The sequence below is a fragment of the Scyliorhinus torazame genome, chromosome 4 (genome assembly GCF_047496885.1).
Source record: "Scyliorhinus torazame isolate Kashiwa2021f chromosome 4, sScyTor2.1, whole genome shotgun sequence".
Lineage (NCBI taxonomy): Eukaryota > Metazoa > Chordata > Chondrichthyes > Carcharhiniformes > Scyliorhinidae > Scyliorhinus > Scyliorhinus torazame.
In genome coordinates, this window is record NC_092710.1 from 226597115 (window position 1) to 226612716 (window position 15602).

Below are 15602 nucleotides of genomic sequence, written 5' to 3' on the forward strand. Positions count from 1 at the left end.
ATTCTGCCCCCCCCCCCCCCCAAATAACCAGGTGCCACCCGGCCCACCCAAGGGAGATGCCACAGTAGATCCCACGGGAGAGCGCAGGACAGGGGCCACAGAGCAGTCCTCTGGCATAGGTAAGACCAACCACTGTACCCGTGCCAGTAGGGGCTGGTTTAGCACAGTGGGCTAAACAGCTGGCTTGTAATGCAGAACAAGACCAGCAGCACGGGTTCAATTCCCATACCGGCCTCCCCGAACAGGCGCTGCAATGTGACGACTGGGGGCTTTTCACAGTAACTTAATTGAAGACAACTTGTGACAATAAGTGATTATTATTATTGGATGGCGGGGTCATAGGACCCCTGGTGCCAATCACTGACGGGGCAGTGTGGAGGACGAAGTGTCCAGGGCACTGGCCAGGGTGGGAGTAGGATGGGAGGGGAGGGAGACATGTGGGGTCAGGGGCTGCAGTGAAGGACAAGGCCACCACAGAAAGGGTTGGCATTTGCCTAGCCACTGCAACCCTGGCGGATGCCAAGAGACTGCATGAGCAGGAACTGCTTGGGGAGGACCCTGCAGAACAGGAGCCTGCCCCAGAGGAGTGGGGTCTAGCCAGTGAGGACAGAGAGCCGGCCATCCTACAGGGCAAGGAGGAGGTGGGAAGGCGGCTCCACATCAGGACTTGTGTGTACCGGCAGCACCTGTCATTCGAGCGTGTCGTCAAAGACTCTGGCTGAGCATGGGGTCCGTGAGGCATCTCTGCTGCATCATGCCGCACCCAGAACTGCGGTGATATAGAGGAGGAGACGTGCCCCTGATGGCTGTCAAGGTGAAGGTCACCCTGAACTTCTACGTGACAGGGTCCTTCCAGGCGCTGAGTGGGGACCTGTCTGGGATCTCACAGACCTCCGTGCACAGGCACAACCGTGCCTTTATGGAGGCCCTGTATGCCCGGGCAACGCAATACATAAAACTGAGCGCACCAGGTTGCCCGGCAGTGGGATTCGCCACTATTATTTGGATGCCTGAGGTCCAGGGGTGATCGATGAGACATAAGTCCCCCTACGAGCCCCGCCGCATAAGGATCCGCCCTTCACAAACTGAAAAGGGTTCCACTCGGTGAACTTGCAGCTGGTGTGTGACCACCAGCTGCTCATCATGCACGTCTGTGCCTGATATCCAGGTAGTGTGCACAATTACTTCATCGGACACATTCAAGGCCCGTCCCCGGCTGGAAGGTTAGCTCCTGGCAACAGTGGTTATCTGCTGCGGTTGTTGCTGATGCCGCCTATACGGAGGCCTCAGACTAATACAGAGTCCCACTACAAAGGCACCAATGCTGCACCCAGGGACATGATCAAGCGGGCTTTGGCGTCCTGAAGATGCGGTTCAGGTGCCTGTAACGCCCTGAAGGGGCTCCCCAGCATAGCGCTAGGAGGGCCTTCCACATTGTGGTAGCCTTCTGCATCCGCCTCAACATTGTGCAATGGTGGGACGACATGCTGGAGAAGGAGGATAAACGATACGTCTTGTCCAATGAGGAGGATGCGGTGGAGGGCCAGGATGGGTAGGTCATGGGACCCGGGCAGACACTGGAGGCTGAACAACATGTGCAGCTGGGCTGCCGCGCACGGGACCCTCTGATCGCCACCAGGTTCATCGACTGGGAGACCTGGACACCGCTGGTTCAACCATCCCATCCCGTCCCCACCACCCCCCACTCCCGTCCAAACACCTCCTCTGCGCACATTCCCTGCACCCCTCCTCCCCCACCACCCCAACCCCCTGGGACCTGCACCCCTCCGTGTTTCCTACCTGCCACACTACAGGGGGAGCCCTGGGTTCACAGTATCAGCGGGTCTGGTCCATGGGATGGAAGATGATGATGACCCACTCCGCAATGAGCCTTGGTGCTCAAATCGTTGGAAGCAGTCTTACACCAGCCCTCGGTAGCACAGTCCACCATCCACCTGGGTGATCCCTGCATGCATGCTGGCCATCCGGGTAGGGTGTGGTGTGGGCAGTTGTTGGGAGTGATAGTGGAGGGAGCAGAGCCGAGTAACGGGGCGGTGTGCAGGGACCACCCTGGGTATCTGGCCCGTGGCCACCTCCCACAGCCTCCACCCTGCCTCCGGCACAACCTCTGCTCCCAGCTCAGCCCATCCCACACACCCCTCAGGCCGAGTAGTTTGGAACATTGTTGAACAAGTATTTATTGTGCTATGTTCAGGTATTATGCCCTAGCCCCTATCGCTAACCCATGCGTGGCACCCGTGCCAACTTGACTGGTGTCCACCTTTCTGGCCTTATAGGCCGTAATGCACCATCCAGGAGGTCCCCCAGGCAGTACATGAGGAGTGGAGGTGGCCTGCTGCGATTCCTGTCATGTGACCTGGGTCCCCTTTGGCAGCCGTCCTCCGGAGCAACCGGACCTGGATAGGCCCGGATATCTTCCGGGTGACACAGGTGGCATGGCGCCACCCTGTTCTGCCCACTGCCCATCGGATGCAGCAAGGACAAGTGGGGAGGATTCAGGGGTGCTGAAGGTGTTCCAGCGCCTCCCCTGTGGTAGTCACCGCCACGGGCCCAATCACCTCCTCCTCCTTGGGGTTCTGAAATTCTAAGCTGTTAGGTTTATGGCAGATAATTAGTGAACCAATAACAGCTGGATTTAGTTGTTTAATGAGTTATTATACTAACAGTGAAAATAAGGAATAGATTTTAATACCTGTGAAGCTTACTACCAATAATTCAGTTTTGCATAAACAGGGAAGAATATTTCTGCAGAAATCAGCGGTTCAAACAGGAATGCCAGTTATCTCATGCCATTTTTAATGGAACACACAATGATACAACATGAGCAGTGAGTGAGCTTGTGTGTGGTGTTTGCAAATGACTTTGTGACTCTGAATCCCAGATACACAGCGGGTTCACAGTGAGGCTTTTGTGAATTGCTACTGCATCGCAACTTTGGAATTTAGCCTCAAAATGCATACAGAAGGGAGACTGAAGAACTGGATTGAAAAGAGAGTTAGACCAAAGGTCTGAACTGTAACACTGTGGTATTATGACTGGACTAAAGTCAGAGTTGAAAAGAACAATTATCTGTTCTTGTGAAATTCATTTACAATACAATAATGTACTGTTCTCATTTATTATTTTCCATATATGTGGTCAGGCAAGCAGTGGTCCCCAGCAAGTTGATTGGAATCCCTTATCATGCATGTGTGTTGCTACATAGGCATATTGCTAGGCCAAAATGAGTCCATCAATCCAAGGGATGGCAATAATAGAATATTTTTTTCTTGTCTCTGTTGAAGGTATTAAATAATTGAGTCCAGGTGTGATACTGAGGTTTTACTTGCACTGTGCACTCAGACCATTTCCAATTGCTCTGGTCTTCAAATATGCATTTCTTATTTCAAAATAACATTGACAGATGAGTACTATTTATCCACTGAAACAAGCATGACCCATTCATTTCTGTGTGACCCAGCTTGATTCCTCACCTTTGCTCTGCACTGTCAAGCAATCTCTATCAATAATACTTCCAGCTTATTCATATAATCATGCTCAAGAGTCAAAAATCCAGAATAAAAATAGCTTTCCTGTTGTCTCCTCGATCTAATTCTTCCAATTCTCCTGCAGTATAAATTGTTGTGATTGTTTTCTGATGTATGCAAGATGAACACCTCCTACAACATGTCTCTTTTCAGCAAGGTTTCCATCATGTTTGTCTGACACATTATTATTAGGATTGGACCATTCTCCACCATTAAAAATGCTTCAATATGAAGCAAGAGAATATATTTTTAAAATGCTGTGTGAATGACTCGAACAATCACCTTCCTTCAGAGTGCAGGAGAAAAAGGCGTACCACAATAAAAAACAGAACAAGACTGCTGGCAGGCATCCCAGACTCTGCTGTTCTGACCCTGGCACAGAAGACCGACCCTGGAACTTGCTGGGTGGCAGGGCGACCAAGCAATAGCTGATGATGGGACAAAAAATGTCCATCGAAGAGAATGAGTGCAAGAGTGTGCCCGCCTACATCAGTGGGCATGCACTCACGATTAGATTCATGGACACAACCCAGTGAGCACATTGCAGATGTCCAAAGAGATGACAGAGGCTGTGATAGCCGAGGCCAAGACAGTCAGAGAGGACTGTGGCAGGACAGGCTCATGCTGAGCCTAGCTGAAGATGGGCCTCTTGAGTCATCAGAACTGAAGCTGCAGCAGGGGGGGAGGGAAAATCTAGCAGTGCTGCTGGAGGCGATGCACAGCCATGCATGGATAATGGAGGAGTTCATACAAGCCATATGTTTTTCAAATATCTTAGACATGTGAGTTCATGGCTTCCTCCATCAAGAGGTTGGAAACCCTCATAATAGCTAGATCCAACAGACCAGTTGGTGGATACTGGAGATGTACGTGGACCTCTGTGCCATCAATGGGCGGCACGGTGGCACAGTGGTTAGCACTGTTGCTTCACAGCACCAGGGTGAATTGTTAGGTGAATTGGACATTCTGAATTCTCCCTCTGGGCACCCGTACAGGCACCGGAGTGTGGCGACTGGGGGATTTTCACAGTAACTTCATTACAGTGTTAATGTAAGCCTACTTGTGACAATAATAAAGATTATTACTTTGTGGAACAGCGGCAAGGCAAGACGGTGATGAGGTACTGGAATCTCCTCCAGGTCCTCATCCTTCTCTAGTTGGCAATGACATATAGGTGTGCCTTGCAAGGGAGGGTGGTCTCTCTCTATGGTGGCAATAGGATCTTGGCCGGATCCTTGGGCCTAGATTTCTGCTGAAGAGGTGAAAGGGTTCAAGAGCAGTTATCATCTGTGGACAGCTCTCAGGATTAATCCTGATACAGACAGAAGCTCCTCAGCCTCTCTGCCAGTAAGCTCAGTGCCTCTAGTAGCCATGATGACAGAGGAAGCTCCTGCACCCATGTAGGTTCCCTACATCATGCTGGGATCCTCCACGCCTCAGGCAGACAGAGAACAGTCCCAAAGGTCATCCCAAACTACTGGGCCACTCAATCAGCAGCCTGTCACCACCACAGCTGCAAGCACAGGGATCGTACCTCATTGCCCCACTAGTAAATGCACTAAAAGCACCTTGACAAACCTGGGGTTCATGGGTGTTTAGACTTTGTACATGTTAAAGCTTTATACTGCAGTGTCAATCTATAAATGTTACACTTACTTTAGTCACCCAAGCGTTTCTTGCTGCCTGTTTAGATGTCATCTCCAGCCTTGCTCTGTCAATGGGCTGCTAGTGTTAGAGAAGGCCACATCTGGTCAGCTCCTCAGCTTTGCCAGTGTATGCTGTGAACCTGGGTTCTGGAATATGGAATGAAGAAGGAGACTATACCTTCATATTCAGGTGAGTCTTTATTACAGAGATACTGAAAGTACATCAGGGTGACAAGAAACTAGCATGACACGGGGAAAAAGTGCAGACTCCGCACAGACAGTGACCCAGCGGGGAATCAAACCTGGCTCCCTTGCTCATCTTCTCATTTGCCTTTGTCTCTGGTGCAAGGCATTCTTCATCCTGTGCCACTTGTTCAGCATCCTCCATATCCTTCTTGCCGAAAGAGGAGTGACGATCAATGATGTCCTCATTATTCAATTGCTAGACTGTGCATAACACAGCTGAGTAAACAGATCTTCAATGGTTAGCCCTTGACTCAACAACACGTTACTAAAGGAGAGTGGAGAGGAAGAAAAGCTGTGGCACTGAGATGGTCAAAATGTCAAAACATCGTTGCTGCTTCGTGGGCAATATGCACACGCCTGAAGGATCTATTGTTGAGAATTGCAAACCAGTTTTACGTTGGTGGAATAGAAGCCCTTCATGTTGAAGGCCTCTATCTTGACCTTGGGAGCTTTGACAGCCAAATCTGTGCTGGCTCCAAGACTCTGCACTTGGGGGAATCCAAAGATAGCCCTGACTTCTCTGACTATTCAGGTCCATTCGAAATTACACACAGAAGCCAATCCTATTGAACATATCTTTCAATATCTTTGATGCAAATATGCAGCCTGCGAGATCCCATATATGTATCCGGTGGATCCCTGGAAAGATCTGGATATGTAGAAGTTAAGAGCGATGGAGATCATCAGTGCCACTGGCATTGGATGTCCACCAAGGTCTTTGGCCTCAGCTTGTCCTGCAGCATGGTGCAGCAATCAATGACAACCTCCCTGGTGAGCTTCAGTCTGCGCTGACGCTGCTGCTCAGACATGTGAAGATAATTGAGGGGTATAGTGGACAATCCACTGGGAAGTTCCCCTTCTTTGCTTGTGAGGCTGTTGGAATGTCCCTCTGCACCATTCTCCCAATATGCCAATCTGGAAGCTGCTCGTCTTGCTGTCACTGTGGTTACTGGGCAGCATGGTAGCACAAGTGGATAGCACTGTGGCTTCACAGTGCCAGGGTCCCAGGTTTGATTCCCCGCTGGGTCACTGTCTGTGCGGAGTCTGCACGTTCTCCCCGTGTGTGCGTGGGTTTCCTCCGGGTGCTCTGATTTCCTCCCACAGTCCAAAGACGTGCAGTTTAGGTGGATTGGCCATGATAAATTGCCCTTAGTGACCAAAAAAGGGTAGTAGGGGTTATTGGGGTTACGGGAATAGGGTGGATGTGAGGGCTTAAGTGGGTCGGCGCAGACTCGATGGGCCGAATGGCCTCCTTCTGCACTGTATGTTCAATGTTCTTGTTCTACTGCTGAACCCCCGCTGATGCCTGATCCTGCCTCCTTCTGCACCACGCTTCCTCTTCATGAGGTCCGGTCAAACTGAAAGGATCAATCCCATGTTGTTGTGAAATGTACCTTTCAGGATGCATATTTTAAATTGATGTCAATCACTACCACCTTGACAGGATGCGATGTATTAGTGATGTAGTCATTGTACAAGCAGTAGAAGTGGAAGTCAGATGTACTGTTTGTCGTCTCCCAGTTAACTCCATTTTTTATGCTGTTTTATCCTGGGATTCTTGGGGGTTTGTCTATTACAAACAGATGTTATTTGTAAAAATGTTTCTTGTTCATTTACAGATCTATGTACATCTCAGTATTTGACAAGTGGTTGTACTTCTACTTCTCACCAGTAGCAGGTGCTCCTAACATCAGCCCTTACATATATAGGGCTGAATTTTCTGGCCCTTTTTGCTGATGGGATCCGCCAGCCCCGCCGATGGTAACCACTTGGGGCAGCGTCGGGTGCGAGCCTTGCAAAATTAAATCTCGTTGGGTTCGCAAGATCCTGCCAAAGAAAGGATCCCCTACCAGAAAAAAGGCTTCTTACTTTCAAGTAGAGAAGCCACGTTATTTTTATATCAATCATTGCCCTATTAATATATTGAGATGAAGAATGTAACATATGTCAGGCAGTCCTTTTGCACAACACCTCCCTCAAAAACTTTGATTTGTGGCTCACTGAGGAGTAACCTCTGTGTTCCTTGTAGAATGTTTGTTCAAATGCCCTCTGTATACTGTTGACAGAACTCAAATGTGCCCCCATCCATTGCAAATGGCACTTTCACAGGCCTTCTGCTGTTATCTGGAAATACCCAGCATTCCATGCAGGAATTACAAAATCCAGTGTAAAACTCCTATCAATTTTGTTCAAATTTAATTATTTGCTTTCTAAACACCCTGGATTGATGTTCCACTGTAGCATCTTCTTCGCCATTCATAAAATTAGAAGCAATGTCATGACATCGGTCTTTGTGTGAGAGTGACTGACTTCTTTTTTCACACGATCACCCAAACTCTCCCCCACCCACCCATCCCACCACCTTCCCCACTCTTCTAGGCCGTTTACAATTCCAGCCTTTGTATTTGTCTTCATACTTAAAGCATCCTCATAGAAATATCAGGGTCGAAGGAAGGGGAAGAATTTAAAATAATCATTATCACTGGAGAAAAAGTACTTGGCAAACGAATGTGTCAAAAGGCTGGACCTCTTGGTCTGTATCCTAGTATCTTAAAATAAGTGAATGCATATGGGGGTGGCATGGTAGCATAGTGGTTAACACTATTGCTTCACAGCACCAGTCTCAGGTTTGATTCCCGCTCGGGTCACTGGCTGTGCGGAGTCAGCTCGTACTCCCCGTGTCTGCGTAGGTTTCCTTCGGGTGCTCCGGTTTCCTCTCGCAAGTCTCACAAAACTGGACATTCTGGAATTCTCCCTCAGTGTACCTGAACAGGTGGCGGAGTGTGGCGACTAGAGGATTTTCACAGTAACTTCATTGCAGTGTTAATGTAAGCCTACTTGTGACACTAATAAAGATCATTATTATTATTATTATTAAGTAGCAAGTGGAATCTTCCAAATTTTCCTCCGTTCTGGTAAAATCCCAGCGGATTAGAAAACCGTAAATGTAACATCCCATTTCAAGAAAGGAGAGAAACAGAAAACAGGAAACTCCAAGCCAGCCAGCCTAACATCTGCGATTGGGAAAATGCTGTCATCCATTATTAATAGTAGCAGGACATGTGGAAAATTATAATCTAGTCAAGGAGCATCACCATGGTTTTAAAAAAGGGGAATTGTTTAGGTTAAAATTACTGGAGGTTTTTTAGGATATAGGATAAATAAAAGGGAACCAATAGATGCAGATAGCAACAATAATTTTAAAAATATATAAATTTAGAGTACCCAATTCATTTTTTCCAGTTTAGGGGCAATCCACCTAGCCTGCACATGTTTTGGTTGTGGGGGCGAAACCCATGCAAACACGGGGAGAATGCGCAAACTCCACACGGACAGTGACCCAGATCCGGGATCAAACCTGGGACCTCGGCACTGTGAAGCAACAGTGCTAACCACTGTGCTACCAATGCTACATAAAACATTGCTGCACAAGAGATCATGGCGTTGGGGCTAATTAGCAGAGATGGAGGATTGGCTAATTAACAGGAAACAGAGGGTCAGAATAAATGGGTCATTTTCAGGTTGGCAAACTCGAGGAATGCCACAGGAATCAGTGCTGGGGCTTCAAATACATACAATTTATATCATTGGCTTGGATGAAAGGACCTAATGTATTGTGGCCAAATTTGCGAATGATACATTGGCGGGAAAGCAAGTTGTGAGGAAGACACACAAGATGCAAATTTCAGAAGTCCAAGGGGTTGGGACCCAATATGGGTGGGATTTGAAATCTATAGTCCCAAAGGTTGTCTTGGGATCCTGATGCCTCTGGATCAGTTTCAAATTTGCAAAGGGCTAGTGAGGGGAGGGAGCAGGAAAAGTGCCAATTGCCAATTAACAGCCCTTTCAGCTCCAGAAGGAGTTTGTTAAGCAGCCTGTCTGGAGCAGAATGTAACTTCCAGTTTTTTTTCCTGTCAAGCCCGAACAGTCATGTTCATATCAAGTGCACAGCTGCAGGTTACCTGCAGGGCCCAAATAAGTCTCTCTGCAATTGACTTGGAAACAAAGTTGTGTGGCCAACAATCACCACTCGAAAGCTGCTCCTTACCTTGCCCTGCAAAGCCACCATCTGCCTCATTCCAGCTCCATGGCCTTCCGAGGAACTGCTTGTTCTAATTGGCAAGCAGCAGCAGCAGTAGCCCACAACATGGCTGTCACCTGTCTTTGCTGCTGGCTCCAGGCAGGAAGCTCCCACCTCCTGAGGTGCTTGGTGCCACTAATTGGGTGCCAATCTCACCTTCTGTGCAATTAGATCATTTACATTTCAAAATCCCAATGCACGTTTGATGCAGCTTAGGTGTTGGGTCAGAACCCAGAAATCAGCTGGGAGTCGGTTCCTGATGCCCCCATGAAAAATCCAACCCAAAAAATCTGCAAAAACATAAACTAAGCGAGTGAGCAAAAATTTGGCAGACAAAATATAATGTCGGAAATTGTGATGTTATCCCATTTGATAGGAAGAATAGAAAAACAAAACGTTATTTAAATGGAGGCTACAGAATGCTGCAATACGGAGGAATCTGTGTGACCGCTCATGTGAAACACAAAAGGTTAGCATGAAGGTGCAGAAAATAATTAGGAAGGCAAGTGGAATGTTGGCCTTTATTCAAAGAGAAGTGGTGTCTGTGAGTCGGGATTTCTCGCTACAACTCGAAAGGTCATTGATGAGGCTACATCCAGAATATCATACTCAGCTTGGTCTCTTTATTGAAGGAGGAATGTTCTTGCATTGGAGGCAGTTCAGAAAAAGTTTACTTGGTTTGTTCTTTGGATGAAAGGGTTGTTTTATAAGGAAAGGGTGAGCAGGTTTGGTCTAAACTCATTCGAATTTAGAAGAATGAGATGTGATCTGATTGAAATATATAAGATTATATGGGGTATTGGCAGAGTTAATCAAGATCTCAGGGCACAGTTTGAGATTAAGGGGTTGCCCATTTAGGACAAAAATGAGGAGTAATTTATTCTCTCAGAGGGTTGTGAATATTTGGAATTATCTACCCTTCATGTAGTACCAGAGTATAAGAATTGGCAAGTCATGTTGCAGCTGTATTGAGTATAAGAATTGGCAAGTCATGTTGCAGCTGTATAGAACCTTAGTTAGGCCACACTTGGAGTATAGTGTTCAATTCTGGTCGCCACACTACCAGAAGGATGTGGAGGCTTTAGAGAGGGTGCAGAAGAGATTTACCAGACTGTTGCCTGGTATGGAGGGCATAAGCTATGAGGAGCGATTGAATAAACTCGGTTTGTTCTCACTGGAACGAAGGAGGTTGAGGGGCGACCTGATAGAGGTATACAAAATTATGAGGGGCATAGACAGAGTGGATAGTCAGAGGCTTTTCCCCAGGGTAGAGGGGTCAATTACTAGGGGGCATAGGTTTAAGGTGAGAGGGGCAAGGTTTAGAGTAGATGTACGAGGCAAGTTTTTTACGCAGAGGGTAGTGGGTGCCTGGAACTCACTACCGGAGGAGGTAGTGGAAGCAGGGACGATAGGGACATTTAAGGGGCATCTTGACAAATATATGAATAGGATGGGAATAGAAGGATACGGACCCAGGAAGTGTAGAAGATTGTAGTTTAGTCGGGCAGTATGGTCGGCACGGGCTTGGAGGGCCGAAGGGCCTGTTCCTGTGCTGTACATTTCTTTGTTCTTTGTTCTTTGTTCCATCGGCTATCCGTTGAATTGATGAAGATGTCTACTCAGGGTCACAATTTCCTCCATAATAATCTTTATTCGTGTCACAAGTAGGCTTACATTAACACTGCAATGAAGTTGCTGTGAGAATCCCTCGTCGCCACACTCCGGCGCCTGTTCGGGTGCACAGAGGGAGAATTCAGAATGTTCAAATTACCTAACAGCACGTCCTTCGGGACTCAACGGGCCGATTCTCACTCCGCAGATCTTTGGGCACATGGAAGAAGATGAGATCTGGAGTGCAGGATTTGCTTCCTTCTCTTTCTTTCTCTGTCACCGTCTGACTCAAAGCATGATGCAGCTTGATAGGCAAGAACATAAGAGCATAAGAATTGGGAGCAGAAGTAGGTAATTCAGCCCCTCGAGCCCACTCCACCATTCAATACGATCATGGCTGATCTCCTCTCGGCCTCAACTCCACTTTCCTGCCCATTCTCCATCATCCTTCAACCCATCACTGATTAAAAATCTGTCTATCTCCTCTTTAAATTTACTCAATGTCTCAGCATCCACCTCAATCTGGGGCAGTGAATTCCACACCTCTATTTTGTCAATATCTTTTATTATCTTATATACCTCAATTAGATCTCCTCTCATTCTTCTAAACTGGAGAGTGTACACGCCTAAACTGCTCAATCTCTCTTCATAAGACAAACCCCTCCGGCTGGATTCTCCGAATTGAAGACTAAGTGCTGTTGCCAATTTAATGGAATACTATAATAATGTTGCTCTTTAGAGTCGCCAATATGATACTGAGGCTCTTTTTATGATATGATGTTATGTCCCAACAGTGTCGCCAGTACCGTGGGTGTTTCTATTTCACTTACTGAACCACAAGGCTTTCCCTTATATCGGTCAAATGAACACACAACCAATTAGTCAGTTCAAGTTCAAAGATGGTTTATTTACACACAAGGGTTACTTCAACATGCAAGCACAATATACTACAAGTTACACTACACCTAACAACTACAATAACCTATACTTAACTTCAGGCGACCGGCACTGTGCAAGTGGATAAGGCCTTTATCTTGATCATGTGGCTGGTTTGAAGAAGTGGCCCTGTCTCTGCTGGGCTCTTCCATCAGGTAGCGATCATTGGTCTTAAACTTGGCTGTCTGGTCGTTATGCTGCAGTTGGGCTGGCACAGGCCAGATTCAAAGGAGTCTGGCATAGGCCGGGTCCAAAAGAGACCGAACACATGGCTGTGTCCCCTTTAATCCCTCTGGGATTTCGCGCTCTTTGGGCCGGTCCTTAATCTTGGACCCAATAATTCGACAGACTTCGATCACTGCCTTCGATTTTGGCCAATAAAGGGGCAGGTGCCTTGGTGGCTGGGCGGTCCTTTGCAGTCATTGACCTTGGCAATTGGGCTCTCTGAGTAAAGGGAGTGGCATCGATCAGTCTGCGTCTGTAACGGTTTCTTGAATGCAGTTCTATTGTTCTGGGGAAATGGGCCATTAGAATGCAAACGAGCGGAATTTCGATCAGGTCTAGCTATCTGGGTTGCAAATACACACAAGCTGTGTATCTGTCTGAGTCCTGGGTTGGCCATAATTCATAGAATTCATAGAATTTACAGTGCAGAAGGAGGCCATTCGGCTCATCGAGTCTGCACCGACTCTTGGAAAGAGCACCCTACCCAAGGTCCACACCTCCACCCTATCCCCATAGCCCAGTAACCCCACCCAACACTAAGGGCAATTTTCAACACTAAGGGCAATTTAGCATGGCCAATCCACCTAACCTGCACATCTTTGGACTGTGGGAGGAAACCGGAGCACCCGGAGGAAACCCACGCAGGCACGGGGAGAACGTGCAGACTCCGCACAGACAGTGACCCAAGCCGGAATCGAACCTGGGACCCTGGAGCTGTGAAGCAATTGTGCTATCCACAATGCTACTGTGCTGCCCTTTGCAGGTAGCCATCACAGATGGCTACAGTGCTGACGCCAGCATGGGAACAGTGGCGTTTTATGCCAGAAAAAATGGCGCCAAAGCTGCACTGATCCTCCGTCTGGTGGGGGGCTAGCAGCCACGCAACGTAAAGCCCTGGCTTTACCAGGGTTCACGAAAAAAAGGTTAAGTGTTCCATGCCATCGGGAACTCGGCCCATCGGGTGAGGAGCATCGGGAGAGAGCCTTAGGTGACGCCGAAGAGTACGCCATTTTCGAGGGGGTGGAGCATCGCAAAAGCAGCGCCAGCCCCCGATTTCCGCACAAACTGGAATTCTCCGGCCGATTGACAAACGCGGTTTCGGCGGCGGCGACCAGAGAATCCCGCCCCTCATCTCTGGAATCTATCTAGTGAACCTCCTCTGAACAGCCACTAATGCAACTGCATCCCTCCTCAAATAAGGGGACCGAAACTGCATATAGTACTCTAGGTGCAGTCTCACCAATGCCTTTTACAGTTGCAACAACACTTCCCTACTTTTATACTCTGTCACTTTAGCTCTGAAGACCAACGTTCGATTTGCCTTCCTGATTACCTGCTGTACCTGCATGCTTGTTTTCTGTGATTCATGCACGAGGACACCCAGGTCCCTCTACACTGAAGAACTCTGACGTTTCTCCATTTAGGTAATAAGTTGTCTTTCCATTTTTCTGGCCAAATTATTAACCTCACACTTATCCACGTTAAACTCCATCTGTCAAATCCACTCACCTAACCTATCTATATCCAATTATAAATTTCTTATTTCCTCATTGCAACTTACTATCCCACCTATTTTAGTGTCATCTACAAATTTGAATATCGTACCTTCCATCCCCACATCCAAGTAATTCATATATATTGTATGTAGTTGGGATCCGAAGAGCGAACACTCTGGCACACCACTAGTTTCATCTTGCTAACCAGCAAATAACTCATTCATCCCTACTCTTATCCAAGCTAATAAATTACCCCTAATCCCAAATGATCTTACCTTGTGTATTAACCTGTTGTGCAGCACTTTATCAAATGGCTTTTGGAAGTCCAGATATACTACATCTACAGGATGCCCATTACCCATTTGGCTGTTACATCTATGAAGATCTCTAGCAAATTAGTCAACAAATTAAACCATGCTGACCCTGATGGATTGTGTTTTGACTTTCTAAATATCCTATTATTACTTCCTTAATAATGGATCCTAACAATTTTGCAGTGACAGGTGCTAAGCTAACTGGTCTACAGTTTACTATTTTCTGCCTCCTTCCTTTTTGAATATGGGCGTTTCATCGGCATTTTTTCAATCCACTGGAACCTTTCTCGCATCCAAGGAATATTAGAATAATATAATCAATGGATCCACTATCACTGCTTCCAGTTCCTTTAAGATCCTACAACCCCCCCCAAAATAAAGCGACACCCCACAAAGATCCCCTAAATATGGAACTCCCCCCGAGACCCCCTAACCCCCTAACTAAAGAGACCCCCCCCCCCCCCCCCGCCAGAGAGCTTCTAATTTAAGGGACCCCCCCCAGAGACCTCCTAACAAGAACGGCCCCTCACAGACCCCCAGAAAAGAGACCCTGTCTGGAAGTCCAGACGAACAAGTGAAAATAAATTACACTCACCTGGGCATACAGTTGCTGGCTCAGACAGAGGAAGCGCCATGTGTCAATTCTTGGAAAGTGTAAACAAGTCTCCTGTGTTTAAACCCGTCAGATCCTTGAGCTGCAAGCGATTCATTCATTTCCCTTAGTGGGCTGTGATTGACAGCTTCCACAAACACAGCTGGGAGCCTGGCTTCATTCATCTTTTTCATGGTTCAGTAACTCTGAAGTGTTATCCTACAATGTTTACAAACATCAACCACTTCAAACAGAGTTCAGTGCTGTCAATTTCCAGCTGCACACTTCAAAATCACTCAAGCATGAAAGGGGGTGATTGGAATGCACTTAATCAAGGGGGTTGGAGGGCTGCTTTGCAATGCGGGGGAGGGGGGAGCGAGGGAGGCTGATTCACGATGTGAGGGAGAATGGATGGGGGTCTGCTTTGCGATGCAAGGGGGGCTGACCAGCCGCGGGTGCTCACTATCAGGCTGCCCACTCAAAATTGCAGCCTGAAAACAGGATTACCTCGGGAATCCTTTGTATTCCTTGCCATGCATAAATTTGCATGGCAAGGGATGCTGAATTGCTTCCTGATCTGCACTCCCAGCAGGAGCACAAATCAATTCCAATTCACCTCCAGCAGGAGAACATAGTCACCCAAGTGAAGAATCCTGGCCATTGTATGCCTTCACCTTTGTCTTTATGTTATCATTAACATCCTTGCTCAGACATCAATGGTTTATTCCCCCCCTTACAACTTTCTTCCTCTTTGAAATATATTTTAGTTGGGACAAATTGAATATCTCCTGAAACAACTGCCACTGCTCATAATTGTTCTACCTTTTTGTCTTCCTGCCCAGTCCACTAGGGCCAAGTTTGGAAATGCCGACGTAATTACCTTTGTTTAACTCCAAAATGCGAGTGT

The 15602-nt window shown here is 47.4% G+C and overlaps 1 long non-coding RNA gene across 1 annotated transcript in view; it reads left to right on the forward strand.

Annotated features, from left to right (window-relative positions):
* Window positions 1-7729, forward strand: part of LOC140410794 (uncharacterized) — a 61349-nt gene extending 53620 nt beyond the window's left edge. Inside the window, exons 2-3 of the long non-coding RNA XR_011940745.1 lie at window positions 5240-5384; window positions 7060-7729. This is a non-coding gene — a long non-coding RNA (uncharacterized lncRNA). The remainder of the gene's footprint in view (window positions 1-5239; window positions 5385-7059) is intronic.
* Window positions 7730-15602: the final 7873 nt, after the last annotated feature.